This window comes from Poeciliopsis prolifica, unplaced genomic scaffold (assembly GCF_027474105.1).
Source record: "Poeciliopsis prolifica strain line A6 unplaced genomic scaffold, Auburn_PproV2 SCAFFOLD003, whole genome shotgun sequence".
NCBI lineage: Eukaryota > Metazoa > Chordata > Actinopteri > Cyprinodontiformes > Poeciliidae > Poeciliopsis > Poeciliopsis prolifica.
This window is the reverse complement of record NW_026562378.1, coordinates 1,399,802-1,418,061: the sequence shown is the minus strand read 5'-3', so window position 1 is coordinate 1,418,061 and position 18,260 is coordinate 1,399,802. Positions and strand designations below refer to the sequence as shown.

Below are 18,260 nucleotides of genomic sequence, written 5' to 3'. Positions count from 1 at the left end.
GGGAGACAAAGGCGAGGGCTGAGAGGTGGAAGCCTGGAGACTGCAGCTCTGAGGAGGCGGGGCTAAGTCCACTGAGGTGCTTTGCACAATTGAAAGGTTTCCATGGGGATGAAAGGATTTATCCAATGAAAGAATTAAAGCAACACTCCAGTTTTGTTTTAGATGAAGGAATAACATTCTAATATGATGTAAAGATTAGAAAAAGTAGATTTTACATAGTACTGCCCTTTTAAAAGAACTGAGTGTTTCAGCTATTTTGCGGTTTAAGATTTGCTTTCAAAATGTTTCAACCACAAAGTAAAGAAGCCAAACAATTTTAGAATGGATGCCTGCACCAATGAGGAGGAAGGACAGATCTGCTCACATGCAGAAGATGTGAGCCGATGGCTTGTTACCTCATGTAACACAGGCAAAAAATCTGCTGTTTCACATGAGAGGCTGCGCTTACAAGTTTTTCTTTTTTTTACTCCACATGGCATTAGATTCTAACTTTATGCATTAAAACAAACAAAAGAAAACACATAGCAGACTTCAGGTAATGCCCCCATGAGCAACATGACCTAATTTAGTCAACTGGTAACGGATTTATCTTCGGTATATTCTATTTCGGTTCTGTCTTTTCTCTTAGTGTTCTTCCCCTCCTCCCCTTTGTGTCTGAACTTAAGCAGAGTGTTTTATCGGGGTTATATAACTTCACACTGACTCTTATATAATTGTACAATGAAGAGGATCAGGCTTTGTTTGAGTGCCTGGGTTGATGCAGAGGTTGTGAGATCTCGCACTGCACTGGGAGTCTGTAGTTCTTTTGACGACGTGTCACCCTGAGCCATTGATGATTGTACTACAAGTATTAATGAAAAGAAAGGAACACAATTTAATCCCAGACTTCTGCCATTTTTAGATCAGAGTCAAATGCTTTGGATCTCATGCCAGCAGACAGCATTGAATGTAAATGGAAGTACACTCCATGTCAGTTCTGGAAGTTGATGAAACGGAGTGTGATAAAAAAAAAAATAATAATAATTTTAAAAAAAGTTTTCTACAACCTAAATTCAAGCATATACAATATTCCACACTCTTGATTTATTGAACAAAAAATGGGGAAGCCGTGAGAGGAGATGCAAAGTGCCAGTTGCTTCTGGAGGATTTAGGACGTTAGCAATGAATCCAATTCACTTCACTGACTAACATCAGAATGTGTGATGACCCCCGTATCAGGGGGTATCGGCTGTTTTAGACTTACATAGGTGGAAATGACCTAATACTGAGGAGGAACGTCCTAAACAAAGACGTCCACCTGGAAAGAGTTGAGAGCCCACTTCCAAATCACAACACTCTGCTGTGATGATTCGTCTGAGTTTCCGATTTTCCCAGGAGTGGTCGTCCAAACAAAACCCCTCCTGTGGGCGCTGCTTGCACACACTGTTGGTTGGAGTCTTCAGGGGAAGCGGCTGTGTGTTCTTGCAAAACGAAGAGCTGCTCAGAGTTTTGGTGTTCCGGTTGTAAGTCGGGATGAGTGGGATGTGCTAACGACGTGCGATCAGACTTCTGATACGAAGACAAGCGACCATTGATTTGTTCCTCAGCCTGCTGCAATGTCCAAGCACTGAATGAATCTATTTTCAGACGGAGGTTGTGCAGCACCTGAATGTCACACAATACTGAATGAGATTCTGATCATTAAAGGAGTCAACATTTAGCTGTTTACCACAGCAAACTAGATCTGCATCAACTGACCTCCATGAACTCTTCCCAACGTTTTATGAATTTTGAAAGAATGTGTAGCTTTAGTAATGCTACTGTTTCATATTTTCTGATATCATATAGCTTTTACCTGGAATATGTTTTTTGTCCATGGTCCCTGATGCATGTTTTAGGTGTTTCTTGCTTCAGCCCACCTGATTTCAATTGACGGCTGATTCAGAAGCTGAACTCCAGTCAACTGAAACTTGTGCAGTAAAGCAGGGAGATGTCATAAACACACAAGACCACAGCTATGTTTCCACCCAGTTGTCATGCTAATTTTAAGTTACCTTTGGACATGTTGCAAGAAAAAGAAGAAAAAAAAAACAAAAAGCAAAATGTCACTTAGGTGTGTTTCCATCGACTGGTTTGAAGTGAATCAACCAGACTACGCAAAGTGTGTTCTTATCCGATGGTGATGTTAGGTTTGCCTGTCATGAACAGGAAGTCGCGGTTGCAAACTACCACTGCCCCCTCCAAGCTGGAGGTCAGGATGGGAGAGTTCACTTCCATCAGAACTTATTGAGTAAATGTGTTTCCATCTCCTGTTCTGTGCTTTGACTCTTTTTCAGAAAAGGCAAAAACAAGAATGAAAAACCTTTGGTTTTTTGCTTGTTGTTTTTTTGCAGAAATGAGGAAGTTGCTTAACAATGTTGAAAACGTTCCTGCTTACTGTCAACACCTGAATGTCTCCACTGTAGGATGATAAAGTATATTTCTATTCCGTTCTATTTTGTTGTCTTTAAATTGCCTTCAGGTGAGTGTGTGTTCATGGTGTGTGTTCATGGTGTGTCTCTGTGTTGCCCTGGAACAAAGTGAGTCGATGAATTACATACAGACTGACGTTTCCAGGATTTTATTTCTGTTCATTATGTTCACATCTAATGAAAACACATTTAGATGATAGTATTACGTCAAACCAAATTTAACATAATGATGATAATAAACTAATAAAACTTTATTATGTATCAAAATCTTCAAAGAGCATTATAATCTTGCGATCTCAGCTCCTTTGAACGAGCAGCATAATCTCTCTCTCAATTGGCATTCTTAAAATAGTGCCACTGGGCTCCTCTTCACCAAATATAGGTTATCCAAACACTCCGGCTCGCTCCCTCTCCCTCTCCCTGGGTCGTACCATCGCAGGCGGGGAATGAACAGGAACTTGTGCGCTGGGAGCCGGAGATGAATACTTCATCCCTGACCCACATAATGGCGATATATGAGGCTCGGTGAGGCGCTCCGTGGCGCGGCGGCGGCTCTCCGCGGCTCGACTCTCATCTTCCTCCGCCTGGATCCGACTCTGCTTTCCTCTCCTCTTATCTCCTCTTCTCTCCTCTCCTCTCATCTCTTCTCCCTCTCTCCGTCTCGCTTTCCAAAAAGGCAGAGAGGAGGGAGGAACGGAGACTTCTGCCGAGGAAACGGCGACGGAAACGGAAAAAGTAAGTAACTCCAGAGGGAAAGTGAATGGAAATGTTCTCGCTCTGGGTGATGAGGCGCGGTTGTTCCTGGCTCTTCAGCCAGCAGAAGGTGAGTGGAAGCTGCGCTCTGAACTTAGTGGCTGAGACTGATGTAATGGGAAACCATAAGGTATTTCAAGAGAATACCTTGAGTATGGTTTTACTTTAAACTTATTTCAACTTAAAAAGAAAATTAACAGAGTGCATTTAGTTCCTGTGTAACTCAAAGTTTTGTCACACTTTGGTTAAATGGTAAAGCTACTATAAAGTAATTTATTCATTAAAAAGTAACAGAAAGAATCACAAAACAACAGAACAGAATGCCACCAAGAAGACAAAATATTAAAACAGAAAACTAAGTACTTCTGCAAGATTTAACGTGTTGAATATGAAAACAGGAGGCAGCGAACCACATGAGGCACATCACGCTTTCCAGCCACACACAATTATTTTGTAGCACAATCAAGTAACTATGTTATCTTCAGTTGTTATGAAAATGTTGCATATGTCAAATGTGACTGAAAAGAAAAGTGACTTTGTATTTCAACACTTTAAAATCAGACACCTGTCTCTTTAATAAAAGCTCCTGCTCTTCCTGAAACTACGCCTTCAGGAAGTCATCACACCGTCCCTGTCAAAAAAAATCCCATGAAAATCCCATGTGAAAGGCACGGCTCCTCTATCAACCCGATAACGATGTTTTCACCAGCGTTGCTCTGAGAAGCAGCTGCTGTAATGAGCTCAACAGATCTGCAGTCACACCAGGTGTTTGCTAGTTGGCTGCTGGCTAGTCTCGAGGAGTGGAGTGGGGCAGGTGTGTGGAGGGCTGCTCCAAACTGCCGCTCCGAGGAGCAGCTTCGCCTTGGAGGCGGTGCAAGGTCCACCCAGGCGTTTTGCATAGCTGAATGGTTGCCATGGAGATTAAAACATTTCTCAGTAATGCGTGAAAGAATCACAGCAGCACTTCAGATGTGTCTTTCACGAGGGAATAACTTTATAACATCATACATAGTGGAAAAAAAGGTTGATTTCAGGTAATGCTGCTCCTTAAAGTTGCAGCTAAATGTGACTGAGTTGAGCTATACACACTTTTCAGATTTTTATTTGCACACACTGAATAACATTAGGCTATTATTTTCAGTAAGTCAATTTTATCTTTTGGGGGAAAATGAGCTAACAAGGTAATGCTGGCATTCACTGTAGCACATAAAATCTCAATAAAATGCTAAGACTTAATGTGACAAGAAAACAAGTAAGAAAGTCTAAAGCTTTTAATTATATTTTCAAGACACCTTTTTGGATTTAAGACGGATTTTTCATGGTGATGTGATCATTTGTGAGCGGATGAACAGAAGAGTTCACTCTTTCTCACTTCTCATGTTATGGATATCGTAAAATAGGTGCTGGTTTTGAAATGGCTTAAGTCTTGTGTTAATTTCTACCAAAGCACACGACAGATTTCACTCTGTAGTTTTATTTAGTTTTTGCAATAAAATAAGGTTTAAATTTCAAAAACTCCACACTCCCCCTAATTTCATAAGATTCAGAGGGAAGCAGCAGCCAAGCTCTGGTAAACAAGCATATAGCTGGGAGTTAACACAATCCCAAGGCAGACTGTCAGTTGTTGTTGCCAGTTAATGAGTAAGAAATGAACTCACCAATGGTGGCACCATACAGAACATGCAGAAGAAAGTGCAGCGAAAGTATCAAGATGAACTGTTTTGGGGACAAAAGTTGGAGTTCCTAAAAGCGTTTGTAGCCATTCGGATATCTGGATGCTTGAGTTGACTACTTCTCATTAATTTAAAGCATAAAAACAAAATGAAGTTATTGAAGCACCTGTATTTGGATGAGGGAGTGAATACGTCCCAATCTTAGCTTACAGTATCCACAAAGATTCACCAGAGGCAAAATCAAGCAACAGCCTGATGAAGACCCATTGATTCTCTCCTCCAGGAGACAGCAGGTCTGCAGACCTATTTAATGTTAAAGTTTATAACAGTATATTTATAAAAAGGTAAAAGGTGGTTGAGGAAACTCTTACAAAGCCCATCAGTGGAAGAAAATGAAGCACGGTGGTGGAGGTGTGATGACCTGGGATTATCCTGCCATCACTGAGTCAAAAATGTAATTCTTTGTATTCTAAGCTATTTCTAGAGTCAAATCTGAATCTGTTGTAGATGAGAGAGAAGAGTAGAATCCACTGATAGAAGCTCTGCTGGACAAGAAGTGATGACTTTTCAACACAAACTGATTCTAGCTCTGGTTTTGCTCCGTATATCGACTGAACATTCTGGTTTGTGACGTCTTCCGTTGAGGTTACAGTAGATTTAATTCATCAAAAGACATCAATGTACATCTTGATAAATGAACAGGTGTATTCTCTTTCTAATCCTGCTTCCACTTCCGTAAACTTCGCCTATATTGGAAAGTTGATCTATGAGGTTAATTTTGAAGCTGATTGGACGGTTTGTGTGGTCTGCCACAGCTCACTGGCTTCTTCCAGGCCCCTGGCCAAGCATGAAACCAAGATTGATGATGATGGACCTATTGTTGCAGTCCTTCTGACAGTCATGACTCTGAATATAAAGACAGTTCAAGCCTTATCAGAAAGGTCACTTTACTCAATATTCAGCGCACGTGCCGCGGTTCGAGTTCGTTGACGTGACAGAAGAAGAATGACATTTCTGTTGCATCCCGTCTCCCTCGGGGAGATTGGCCCAACCTTCCCGCCCGCCAAGTGGCTTCATTTTATTCCACAAATTTCAGAGTTCTGTTAGACGCAAGTTGTTTCATTTCTACATTAAGACTGAATAAATTTATCAATTTGGTGTTTATCAAGAAAAGTGGGGATGATATGAGTTTCGCTTACAACCGGCCGATAACCCTGCAATCTGTTTGGTGGGGGAGGTTGCTGAAATGATCGTTCATGTGGCAATAAAAGCGCCACATTTGACACAAAAATGTATGTCAGGTCATGCTCTAAAAAAATTCATAAAAGAAAAGGAAAAATGGTAATATTTACAAATACTAAGACAACTTTTGCATGTAAAGACACATGTGACCAACTTATGCTTAAAGGGGGACATTTTGACATTTCTCACAATCAAGTAACTATTATAAGTTTTTATAAAATCGTTTTTTATATATATACATCGATCAAATGTGACTTAAAAGAAATTTGACATTGCAAATGCTTTGAAATTGGACCTCTGTCTCTTTAAAAACTCCTGTTCTTTTTGAAACTGCACCTTCAGGAAGTCATCACAACATGGCTCCTCTGTTAACCCTTTAACAACATTTTTTACCAGCGTTGCTCTGAGAAGTAGCAACTACAATGAGCTTGACAGAGGCACAGGTGTTTGCTAATTGCAGTTGGCTAGTCTGTAGGAACTTATTTGGTCTGTTGTCTTGACTACTAACCCAGCGCCTGGCGCTCTGTGCCACCAGGCGTTTTGCACTGCTGAGTTGTTGCCATGGGAAATTAAAGAATTTCTGAAAGAGTCAAGGCAACACTCCACGTTTATTAGTGATGAGCAAATAATTTTATAACATGACGCAAAGCTCAAAAAAGTCAATTTTACACAAACCTGCCCCTTTAAATGTTGTGGATGCTGAAACTATGCAACAGAGACCCGCATAACACATTTTGATCGATATGACAGAATTGTACATGATCGCACGTATCAATGTACAGAAGCATTTGCAACTTGTACAAAGAAAAGAGAAACAGCTCAAGTCACACAATGATCTGAAGACTGAACAGACTGCTTTGACAAATTCAATTCTGATCTGAGAAAAGTCCCAAAGCGTCTGCGAGAATCTGTAATACAAAGAACAGATAAAGATGAAAGACATGCTGTGGCAGTGTAAACCCACTGACTGCTCAGTCTGTAAGGTATTCATTGTGTTCACAGCCGGGGGGAAGGAACTGTCTCTGTCAAGGCTGGTTTTTAACCAACAGCGCTCTGTAACTAGAAACAGTTTATGTCCAGAATGTGTACGGTCTGTAGAGATGTAATGGATTCAACACATTCCTTAAAACAGTAGCTAGAGACAGAATGAGATGGCAGTTTTATTTAAATTGTTCATTCTAAGTCTCATGTTTATTTTTTATTCTTTTCTGCACATCTATATTTTAATTTTGAAACAATTTGCCATTTTTATCATGTAGTAAGTGCCAAATAGGTTCAAACTTCCTTCTAACTTGTTGAAAAAAAAGTCTGATTTAACTAAAGCATTCAGCCATCTTAGAGTCTGGCTTCTGGTTCATACTCACAGCTCTGTGGATGGTTGTTTCAGCCAGAACCTGAAGCCCTAGTTGATCTCCTGAGATCAGGTAGATGCTGTTGTCCTTTTAGCTGAATAGGTTATCTAAATGGAAATAAAGCAAATTTTTTCCAACTGTATTTTTCCAAACGGGTGACCTTGCTCTTTTTATTCCTCCTTTTTTGTGATCAGATTTTGGGGTTTCCTCATCTGCCTGCTGATGGATGCAGCTACTGACATCTGAAGGCAAACAGCCAGGTTAGGGTTAGGGTTAGGGTTAGGGTTCATACTAGGTTTTTGTATTTTTGTAAATGCAAAAAGTGTAGAAGTTTGGAATTACTGCAAAATGTTTAAAAGAGAAAATTCTGAAATTTTTGCTTTTATTTAAAACAGAAGAGCACTAAATGTTGCCCACTGATGCTAATATATTATAGCAAATAGACCAATACAGTTGTCCTTAACATATTTGTTGTTATTTGGATTCGTGTACGTAAACAAAACCAAAAACATAAAATGAACTCTGGCTAAATGTAGTGTTCAATTGTGTCAAAAGGTATGAAAATATCATAATGTTTCTTGTCCAACTGAAGCTGATCTCATGAAGGGCTAACTTCTGCTTTAGACTCCACTGCTGAAGGAAAGGCATTCTGCAAAGCTCTTGTACATTTTGCTGCCGTAAGTCTGGGAGAATAAAATCTCCTCAAATGGTTTCTAAATGGACGTTTTTAACTGTCAATGCACACACTGTGGTTAGAAGAGGAATTACAGAGTGCACACCCCCCAAAAATATACAAAAGTTTCAAAGTAGCTTATTGTGGTAAGAGACTATCTGTGAGCGGGTGTACGTTCATCCTTCTCAAATTAGAAGATACAATTCTGAAGATGAGACCAGTTGGATTCTTTAGCAAGATGTAGATGACAAACTCATTGCCAAGGAAACAAACCTGGACACCCCAGATGTTGGTTGTTTCCAGCATCTGGTTTGTGTTTCATATCAATAACATAAGACTACAGTCCCGTACTACAGTGAAAAAATATTCAATGCTTCCTGTTCCGGCTGTTGTTCCACAGTTTTTTTGTGTCCGTCATTTTGTGCTGTTGAGAAAACATGGAGTTGCTCTCGCACTTATCAGATTTGTGTTGGCGCTAAAGCAGAACGTTGGTTTGACGTGGCGCCCAGAGCGCTAAAGCTGTGGGGAAAAGAAACGCCACAGAACGCAACAGAGAGGCATTTGTCACTATGCAATCACTCTGCCATGCACATGGAATTCTTTATTAGTAAGTAATAAACATAAAAAAGAAAAAAAAAACATGATTCAGCATCTGTGGTACAATTTTTATAATGGGCAATTTTCTGCTTTTTTTTAGGTAAACAAAGGAAAAGAAAAGATCAGGGCCCACCAGTGCTGGATTGAACCTGAAGGTAGTGTTTTTTTGTTTGTATTTTTACCCTGCTTCACCTTCCCATCCTCTTGTTTCAACCTCTATTGATTACCTTTGTCCACACACTCATGAACACAATTTGAGCCAATTACTATGCGTCGTGTGCGGCGGTTGAGGGAACTGAATCGATACCAGCCTCATTCTAACATTATCCTGCTCGTTTGCTCCTGGGGATGCCTCTCCCTGTCAGTCTTTGAACGAAGTTGAAACCCAACGCTGTGTCTGTGTGTGTTGTTCAGATGATGGACCATCACTCCTTGGCAATGCTGGTGTCATTTAAATTGCTCAGATTGGCAGCAGCGTTCCACAGTAACAGTTTGTTTGACAGCTGGTGGCAGCATTTCATCCCATCAGCAAACAGAGAATGACACTGCAGACATTTCTTGGCTGCTAACAACTCCAGGGCGGATGGTTTATTTCTTTGCTTGTTTTATTTAAATTGATTTGAACATCTTTTTTTTTTCAATTTTATTTTATTTGTGGTAACAAGAAATACAAGAACACAAGGAAGTTCAGGCTGGGTTCTCGCCTGCTGGAAAAGAGGCTAATGTACTCCAAGTTAACTAGCCAAGATGATTCTGACGTTGGTTTGTCTTGTGGGGTTGATGTGGGTGTTACTGTTCAGTCAGACAGCATAACACTAAAAACACAAACTGAAGCTGACTTACTGTCTGTTTAATAAGACACTGGACGCGTTTTATTTATCTTTCAGTAGCATGACCATTTCTCAAAAACAACCATATTTTTAGACAATATCACTTTTCTTGCTTTACAACACCTATGAAGAGTCAATTTAAAAAAAATAGAACAGTTATTTTGAGTTTCAATAATTCAAACTAAAGATGCATTGATTTGAATTTTGTGTTTGATTTTTAGACTTTGGATTTTGTAAAGGTTTGAAAAGATTCAGCGCCTGTCGATGATCATTTGTTGGGAATCGGCTCCGTTGTTGGTTCTTATTGAGGAAACTGGTCTGGGGTCTTTTGGAGGAATTTTGTCTGCTCTCCATGCGTGTGCCTGTGCTTTCTGTCGAGGGTCTCCAACCAGCGGCTCCCGGGCCACATGTGGTTTTTTAGGACTCCTCAAGAGTTCTTCAAAACTTTGGCCGAAAAATTATTAAGACCTGAAATATGCTTTAAAATATAAAAGTAAAACAATCTAATTGTAGAATTCACTGATGTGCTTTCTCGAACAGACTGTCTGTCAATGTGATGTGGCTCAGCCAGCTTCACAGGGTCCATACAAATGAAGAAAAGTTCTACTTTTTGCCACAGAGAGCAAAAAGAGAGCTGCTAATAATCGATTTTATTTATAAAGCCCATCAAATTGAAATCTCAAAGTTTTCCCCAGACTGATAGTGGCTGCCGTCGTTCGCCATCAGCCCTTCTGACCAACCCTAGCAGGTCAGGTGGGTCAAGTATCATTTAGTACAAGGACACAAGCGGCAAGAGCGAACCGAGAATCAAACTGCCGATCCTCTGATTACAACCTGCTGCCACCCTTGACACTGTTGCTCCGGTTACAGTGAAGCGTGATCCTAATCCCACTTTCCTTTCTGACATCAAACATCTATCAGTCTTTACTTTTCAAAGGTCTGCAGTGCCACTCACTCACTCACTCACTCACTCACTCACTCACTCACTCACTCACTCACTCACTCACTCACTCACTCACTCACTCACTCTCTCACTCACTCACTCACTCACTCACAGTCCAACCGTAACCTTCAGGGTATCGTGTTGGTATTCTGTCACTGACCGACACAAAGTTGCATAATTAAAGAGTTCAGCTGGATGAAGTCTGTTTATGAAAGTCTCTGCCTCAGTTTGCCACAAACTGTTCAGGGAGAAATTTCTCTGGTCAGATGAGAACAAAAGCAAAACGCCATGACAACAGTCTTGAGCCTGAACATCTCCCACAGTGAACTGCATAGGAGTGGTGCCGTCATGCTGTGGGGGATGATGCATTTCTTTTGAATACCACTCAGAGTTAATGGAAAGATGCCGGTAGAACCGAACTGAATGTGTTGGATCAAAGCGTATCCCCGTTGTGGAGCAAGTCCAGTCAAATTCCAGACTTCAGTCTGACTGAGAGCCTGTGGAAAAACTTGAGGATTGTTGCTGACAGACTCTTTCAACCCAGTATGACTGAGCTGGAGCGATGTCTCATAGAACGACTGCTGCTGCTCTTCGTTTAATGAGCAGAGAGTGAAACTGGTGCAACAGCAAAAAAGAGGAACACAAACAACAAACCAGCTTATTTCTGCGTTAGAGCAAAGGTATGTCTTCCAGTACATCTAAAACATAACCCAGGTGAAGTGAGGACAAGTTGTTTGCTATAGTTGCAGTTTGCGTTCAGACGGTGATGTAGTGCTTTAGTTCCAGAATCCAAATGGAAGGCAGCAGACGATGTGCTGCTTAAACACCTCACTGCTTATGAATTCTTGCTGAGGAAGTACAAAATTGGGTCCAACAGGCTCAACTATAACAAATTATGGAAAAGTAAACAAACTTTAATTGGTTCAGGTCAGCTTCCTCAGTCTGGAGAGCAAAAATTGCTTTCTTGTGCACAACAAACTGCATGCTAAATGACTGGGACCCGGCAGCGGCGGCGCTCTCCAGAAACACTCAGAGATCTCCGTTTATCTTCCTCTTCTTAACAATCTGAAGGCTTTCAGGTGAGCGGACTGGCCTCTGTGCACGCCTGCCCTGAAACGACCAGCATACACTCCTGTCCAGACCTCCTGCTGGCTCGGAATTCACTCTCACACACACACAAACACAAACACACACACACGCAGTCCCGTATAGAGTCCCGTAAACACACATCAGTTGCGGAGGTGTGTGCTTTGGAGGAATGAAAAATGCCCTCAATATCCACAAACACTCTCCACCCTCCAGCCCCCCCAAAGTCAACCACTCAGATCTTTAAAGGGTAGGGGCGCAGTAAACACACACAGTCACACACACACACGCCAACAAGAAGAAGAAACCATTAGGGAGATAATTCCAATTCTGCTGACAGTAGATAGGTTTTACTACTCACTCTCCCTATCACATAGTAATTACTTATAAGGCCACAGGGATTATGATGTCCCCGGCTCCCCGCTGTAATAGAGCCTGTGCTCCATATAACCCTTTAGCTTTGCTACCCAGTCTTTATCACCAGCCTAATAGAGCTGTCCCTCCCTCTCATTATCCCACCATATAATAACCTCCATCCATTAACTTAGCACTCTTCTGCTGCTCCTCACCATTACTTCCCTCTCCTTTATCTTTTATTGCTTCTTTCCTCCGCTCCTTTTCTTCACGAGAGAGCCACGTCAGGGGCCCCGCGGTGGTGTGTGTGTGTGGGGGGGCACAGAGGCGAGGGGGCCTGCAGTGGGCACAGCCCTGGCCTGATGTGACTTCTGCACCGCAGTGAGTGGAAGGAAGTCGGGAGTGTTAGCACAACGGTCGGAGCGCTCAGGAACGTCCCGGCGTTTTACAGCAGCAGAGCTTGAGGGGAAGCGGTTGGCTGTAGCGCTAATTGAATACACACAGGTCTTATGCAATAGGAGATGTTCTCTGGTGCATTATGTACGTCCTATTTAAGTCCACATCAAGCATTCTCCTGTCAGCTCCGCCAGCGTTTTTTTTTTCTTTTTTTTTCTAGGCCTGTATCTATTTCCGTCTCATCTCCTCGGTGCAACGACGTGCAAAGAGCAGCCATGTTGGGTGATTAGTGTCCTGCGCTCTCGCTGAATCTAACGTGCTGCAGAGCACAAGAGTGTGTTTCCTTCTCGGCCTTGTGCAGGTAGACGTGTGCAGGAAACTTTTTTGTTGTTGTTTTTTTGCTTAAAGGGACAGTGTTTTGTGTTTTCCAGGTACATAGTTCAGTTTTATTGTACAATAAAGTAACTGTGATACCATCAGTTGTTTTAAAAATATTATCCAAAGGACTTAAAAGACACTTTTTATTTTAACACCTTAAAATTGGGCGTTTTTCTGAAACGTCGCCTTCAGGCAGATGGCTCCTCTGTTAAGCATTTTTACCAACGTTGCTCTGGGGAGCAGCTCCTGTAATGAACTCAGCAGATTCACAGATCCACCAGGTGTTTGCTATTTCCTTCTGGCTAGTCTGAAGGAGCTGAGTGAGATTTCTCAAACATGCTTGAAAGTATCAGAGCAACACTCCAGGTGCGTTTTTGATTACAAGCTAAAAAACATGATGTGCAACTCAAAAAAAGCATTTTTTTTGAGTTGCCCCTTTAAATATTTCTTCAGTTTAACCGTTTTAGATCTTTAAACACGTTTTGATATCAAATAACAATGAGCCGTGTGAAAACACAAGTCGATTTCATTTGCGATGTCTTATTGTCTGCTTTCTGTTTCCCTTGCTGTCTGCATGTATCTGTAGGCTTCTGGCTTCTGCCGTTTGATTGGTTTTATTTGTAATTATTTTTTCCATAACTAATCACCACACACAAGTTGTCAAGCGATGAACAGCTTGACAACTTGACAGATGATCACAGCTCACAAGTGGAGAAATCACAAAGCCAGTGGAATGTTTCTCGGTGAAATGTTCCATCAGGCTCATATTGACAGTCCAATGTCCCCAGTGTCCTTCTGGGGACAAAGTCCACACAGCCTTCAACATAAACTGGGAACTCATAACAACTCGGCTTTCAGAATATCCCTCCTGATGTTCAGAGCTCCTGGAGGAGGGACTGTTGGACCAGATCAGTTCCAGTAAACATATTTGTCACAGAGAGTCCCCACGTCCCCATTACAATGTTTCTGTAATTTAAAATGAAGCCATGATAGATTGTTTCAAAACATTTTATATTTATGCCTTGTAGTTCAACTGCAAAAAAGAAAATCAACGGGTTTAGAGGAAAAATGAAAAGGTGCAATAAACTGAATGCTTTATCAATGTAGCGAAAACCTCCTAACCCAGCACCAGCATGCCAAATGACATGACAGTCAAAGGTCAAAAGTCATTCTCAAGTTGATCTGAGAGATCCACGATGTCATAAAAACACCAAGGACATTTTCACAGCCTTGAAATTTGTTTTATTCTGAATTACAACATTATGTGCACAACCATTCACAAACCATTGTTGCTTTGGACAAACAAAACCTGCAAATCGTTCTGAAATTCATCTCTGACAAGTTCTTTCTCTCACTACTGTGGCATTTAGCAAACAAAAATCACAATGTTCATTCTAACTGGGCTGAAACTAAAGGTGTTTGGTTGGATTTAACTTTAAACAGTGAGAGAAAAAGAATGTGACTTTTTGTATGTAAACTGCTGGTTTCAACTGTACATTTGATTTTTTTGTTTGTTTTTTTGCTTCATTTTTTGAGTGCTTAACATTGAGCATAAAAATCCACAAAAGTATCTTTAGTTTTGTTTATAAAAGTGTACTTTTTCCATAAAGCTTAGACTAGAGATCAAAAGTCGTACCCCTTATTCTTGTGAATGTTTGACAGAAGCCTTCAGAAATGGGAAGTTGAATTTTTTTTTTTTTCAAATGCTTTGATGCTGGGCTCTGAACTTTAAGCTTGCAGAATAATAAAACTGGTTGAGGTGAAGCTGTTGCACCATTTTGTCCTCAGACTGAAAGCGAAGCGGTCGGTCTGCAGTCCCTGCAGCTTTAACAGAAACCTACATAAAAATGGAAAAGGGTCAGTGGGAACTCTCCAGTTTTACATGAAGGCTTTTGGAAATATGTCCTTATCATACCGCTTCCTTCTGACCACCACTCTGTGGAATTTCACTGAGATGTGAGGAGAAACAAGCTTAAAACTCAACACTTCCCTGCCGCACTGTTCGGTATCTGCGATGCATTTCAATCATATAAAGCTGTTTGAATTGCATCGTATCAACAAACTGCCTTGCCTCACCTTGAGTCTAATAACTGATTGAACCTCCACCTTTTATCGCAACTGCCAACAAACATCGGAAAGATTTAGACTTTTGGCCTGCTCTTATTATTAGTTTTGTTGTTTTTTTTTTGTTTTTTTTTTTGCAGAAGTGTGTGGATTCAGCCACACTGGAGGGTGAGCTGTAAAGACTCTTTAGGATTAAATGTTACATGGAACAATCTCCCTTTCTCCAGGGACTACACACACTTGAGTTGCTACGGCGACAGTGTTTTTGCTCTTACAGCATCTGCCAGCTGAACACACTGACGCCGAGCCACACACTCTCAAAATACTAGACATGTAGCAACACAGAAGGGAATCCAGGCGAAGGAAGGAGGGAGGGAGAGAGAGAGGAGCAATTTGAGCTGTTTGCCTTTTAAAGGCAGATAAGAGAAACACCAACTGCTCCACAACAGCCTCGGCCAACAATCAGCCACAAATGATTTGGTCTCAGCTGTCTCATTAGAGGGCCTGGAGCCCACGCTATCAGATTAAGGCTGTTAATGCACTTCATCAGCACCAATAAAGACAGAGGAACAGCAGTGCTGGTGCATTTGCTATTTTGGCGTCCAAAGCTCAAATAGCAGCAAGTCCTGGCGAAGAGACACAGAGCGGCCATGTTTCATCAACTGCAGCCGCAGTCTGCAGTGTAACTCGTTGGTGTTGTCGTGTGCAGGCAAGAAGCTGTGACCCAGCAGAGACCCCGTAGCTAAGGTGAGCATCTGAAGGCAAGATAAATATTTGTAATGTTACAAATCTCACCTTTGTGGAAGAGTGTCGAGCACAAAGAACCACAGAGTCTCCCAATCAGGCTGTTTCTGTGTGGTTGGATGTTGATTGGAGAAAAGTTCCACGATTAGACGGCACTGCCGAGACACCGTGATTCAGCTGCGGTTTGTCATGCCAGGCCACCGGATGGCGCTGTGATTTTAGCATGTAGGTGAAACAGGTGTGAACTTTTGACCCTTAGCTTCCACCTTCTTTAGAAAACAGTAACCCGGTGCTCATGTAACATCATTTCCTATCAGAGGTTGTGTTAAACCGAACGAGCCAGCACAATGCTATCCGCCGTTGTTTTTGTTGTGTTTTTTGCAACGTGCAGAGATCCCAACAGTATGCCAAAAACTATGCAAAAAATATATATAATAATTGGATTTCAGCAAAAAATTGGCAATGAGGACCAATACCTGCTGTGTGAATTTCAGGACCTGACGTTCTTCTCTCAGCAGGACAACAACCCTAAATATGCAGCGAGCGCTGCAGTAGAGTTGTTTACGTCTCTTTGTTAGAATGGCCTAATCAAAGTCCAGACCTAAATATCATTGAACATCTGTGGCAAGACTTGTCCATAGAAATTGGTTGTTCCATCCATCTGAACTGGAGCCATTTTCCAAAGAAAAATCTGTAAAGTTTGTAGAAGAACCAGATCCTATAACTACAGTTAAAACCTTTCACATCTGAATTTAAAAAGAAAAAGTCACTCATGTAATTTTCCCCCCATTTCCATAATGATGCTCTCTTTTGTGTTGTATAAGTATCACATTAGTTCAGTGGGAAGCCTCCATGACGGCTCTGACCTCAGCAGCTGATGAAGCTGTTCTGTAGCCATGGCAGCATTGTTCCGTCTCTCCGTAGAGTTTCTCTGCGTTTGCTTCTTTTCATACATGATGTGTTTTGTGCATCATGATGAGAAACAGGCTTCGTGGACAGAGCGGCACAGGCTATTGTTGGTCCGGAGACCGGCTCAGCTCCGCAGGAGATTTTACTGGGGCAGCTCTCTGCAGCCCACTGGCTTTCTTCTTCTCCTCTCTTCTCGCGCAGCACTTTGGCCCAGTCCTGTGAGGAAACGTAGATCAGCCGGAGCCTCGTCTTATCTCCGGGCTGGATGTCAGAGCCGGGGCTAGAAACAAGCTGAGCTGTTAGTCTGTCAGCCAGCCGCGCTAAATATGCAAAGGCAGGAATGTTCACAATGAGAGGAACAGCCTCTGCTGCTCCAGCTACTGCTGCTCAGACGCAGGTTGGGCTTCAGCAAAGTGCGCAGCGGCGTCTGCTGCCCGGGTTTTTATTCTCAAACAAAACCGTTCCTGAGATACCAGTAATTATGCTTTTTGAGTTTTTTCACATGCATCGAAAATTTAAGTGATTTTTATTTTGTAGGTGTGGTGAGGTCAATTGTTAAAAAAATTGAGTTTTTTTTTTTTTACAAAAAAGAGTCAATTTTAGCTTTTTTTTTTAGCTTTTTATTGTGTTATAATGTTTTTCCTTTATTAAAAACATATCTCTAGTTTTTTTCTTGATCCTTTCATGCACAGGCACAACTTCTCAGAAAACGTCAAAGCTTCTGAACTTCTCCACTCAGCTCCTTCAGACTAGCCAGCAGCAATTAGCTGACTGTTTGGTGGATTGTTGCATCAGCTGAGCTCATGATAGCAGCTGCTTCTCAGAGCAACATTGGTAATAAATGTTGTTTAAGGATTGTTAGAGGAGTGATGTCGTGAAGGCGGAGTTTCAGAAAGAGCAGAACTTTTTAAAGAGACAGAGGTCCAATTTCAAGGCATTAAATTACAAAGTCAAATTTATTTCAAGTCACATTTGATATATGCAACAATTTTTCATATCCAAAGGTAATGTAATTATTTGATTGTGCTATAAAATGGCACTAATACTGTTCCTTTAATGTTTCTGCGCGTTGACCCACAGTAAACTTGGATGTCAGATCTGCTTCTCTCCATACCAAAGAGGAAACAGGAAATATATCCTTGAAGTAAAATTATATTCGCAGAAAAAAAACAAAAAAAAAACTTTGAGCTGTTTTTAAGCAGTGGCTTCTTTGGTGCTGAGGTTTCATCCAGCTAGGGAAACCAATTTGCTGAAGTGTGAACTAGGTGTCCATGGCTTTATGTAAATATTCCACTGCTGTGACAGGACATTAGGAAAAAGATGCAGCGCCTGCAGAATATTTGACACCTTGTGTGTGAGAGGAAGCAAAGAGAAAGGTGTTAAGATGAATGGTAATTATCTCAAGGAAAGAAGATCGCTTCCTGAGTCTGCGCCAGTGATCGGTCTGAAAATCATTTTCCTCTGGAAGCTTTAATTAATGACCATCAAGAAGTGCTCCCCTGCTGCCGCCGCACACCCCGCTGTGAGCTGTCTCCTCAAATTCAGTTGTTTTAGTTTAAACCGAATTCTTCCGCTTCCTTCCTAAAGTCAGGTGGTCGGCAGCTCAGAGTAATGAGATTTTAGGTTGTGTTTCATGTTTAATCACCATCTGTTCAAATTTACAATATGCAGGGCGCTTTATTTTTTATTTTTTTGTTGCTTGGTTTGCAGGTTTAATTAAAAAATTACGTTTTTATGGAAGGAGAATTTTACCGTGACGATAATCTAGAAATGAAATTTAAGACAAATGTTGATACATTGTGTTTGTATTTTGAGC

The 18,260-nt window shown here is 41.3% G+C and overlaps 1 protein-coding gene across 3 annotated transcripts in view; it reads left to right on the top strand.

The window, feature by feature from the left end:
* The first annotated feature begins 2,775 nt into the window (after window positions 1-2,775).
* Window positions 2,776-18,260, top strand: part of klhdc8a (kelch domain containing 8A) — a 42,806-nt gene continuing 27,321 nt past the window's right edge. For 2 of the 3 annotated variants that reach the window (XM_055023946.1, XM_055023931.1), the window contains exons 1-2: window positions 2,776-3,185; window positions 8,841-8,895. The gene's annotated coding sequence lies outside the window, so the exon portion shown is untranslated. Of the gene's footprint in view, window positions 3,186-8,840; window positions 8,896-15,134; window positions 15,539-18,260 lie in introns of those variants that run through there. The other variant, XM_055023937.1, reaches the window with a different exon arrangement.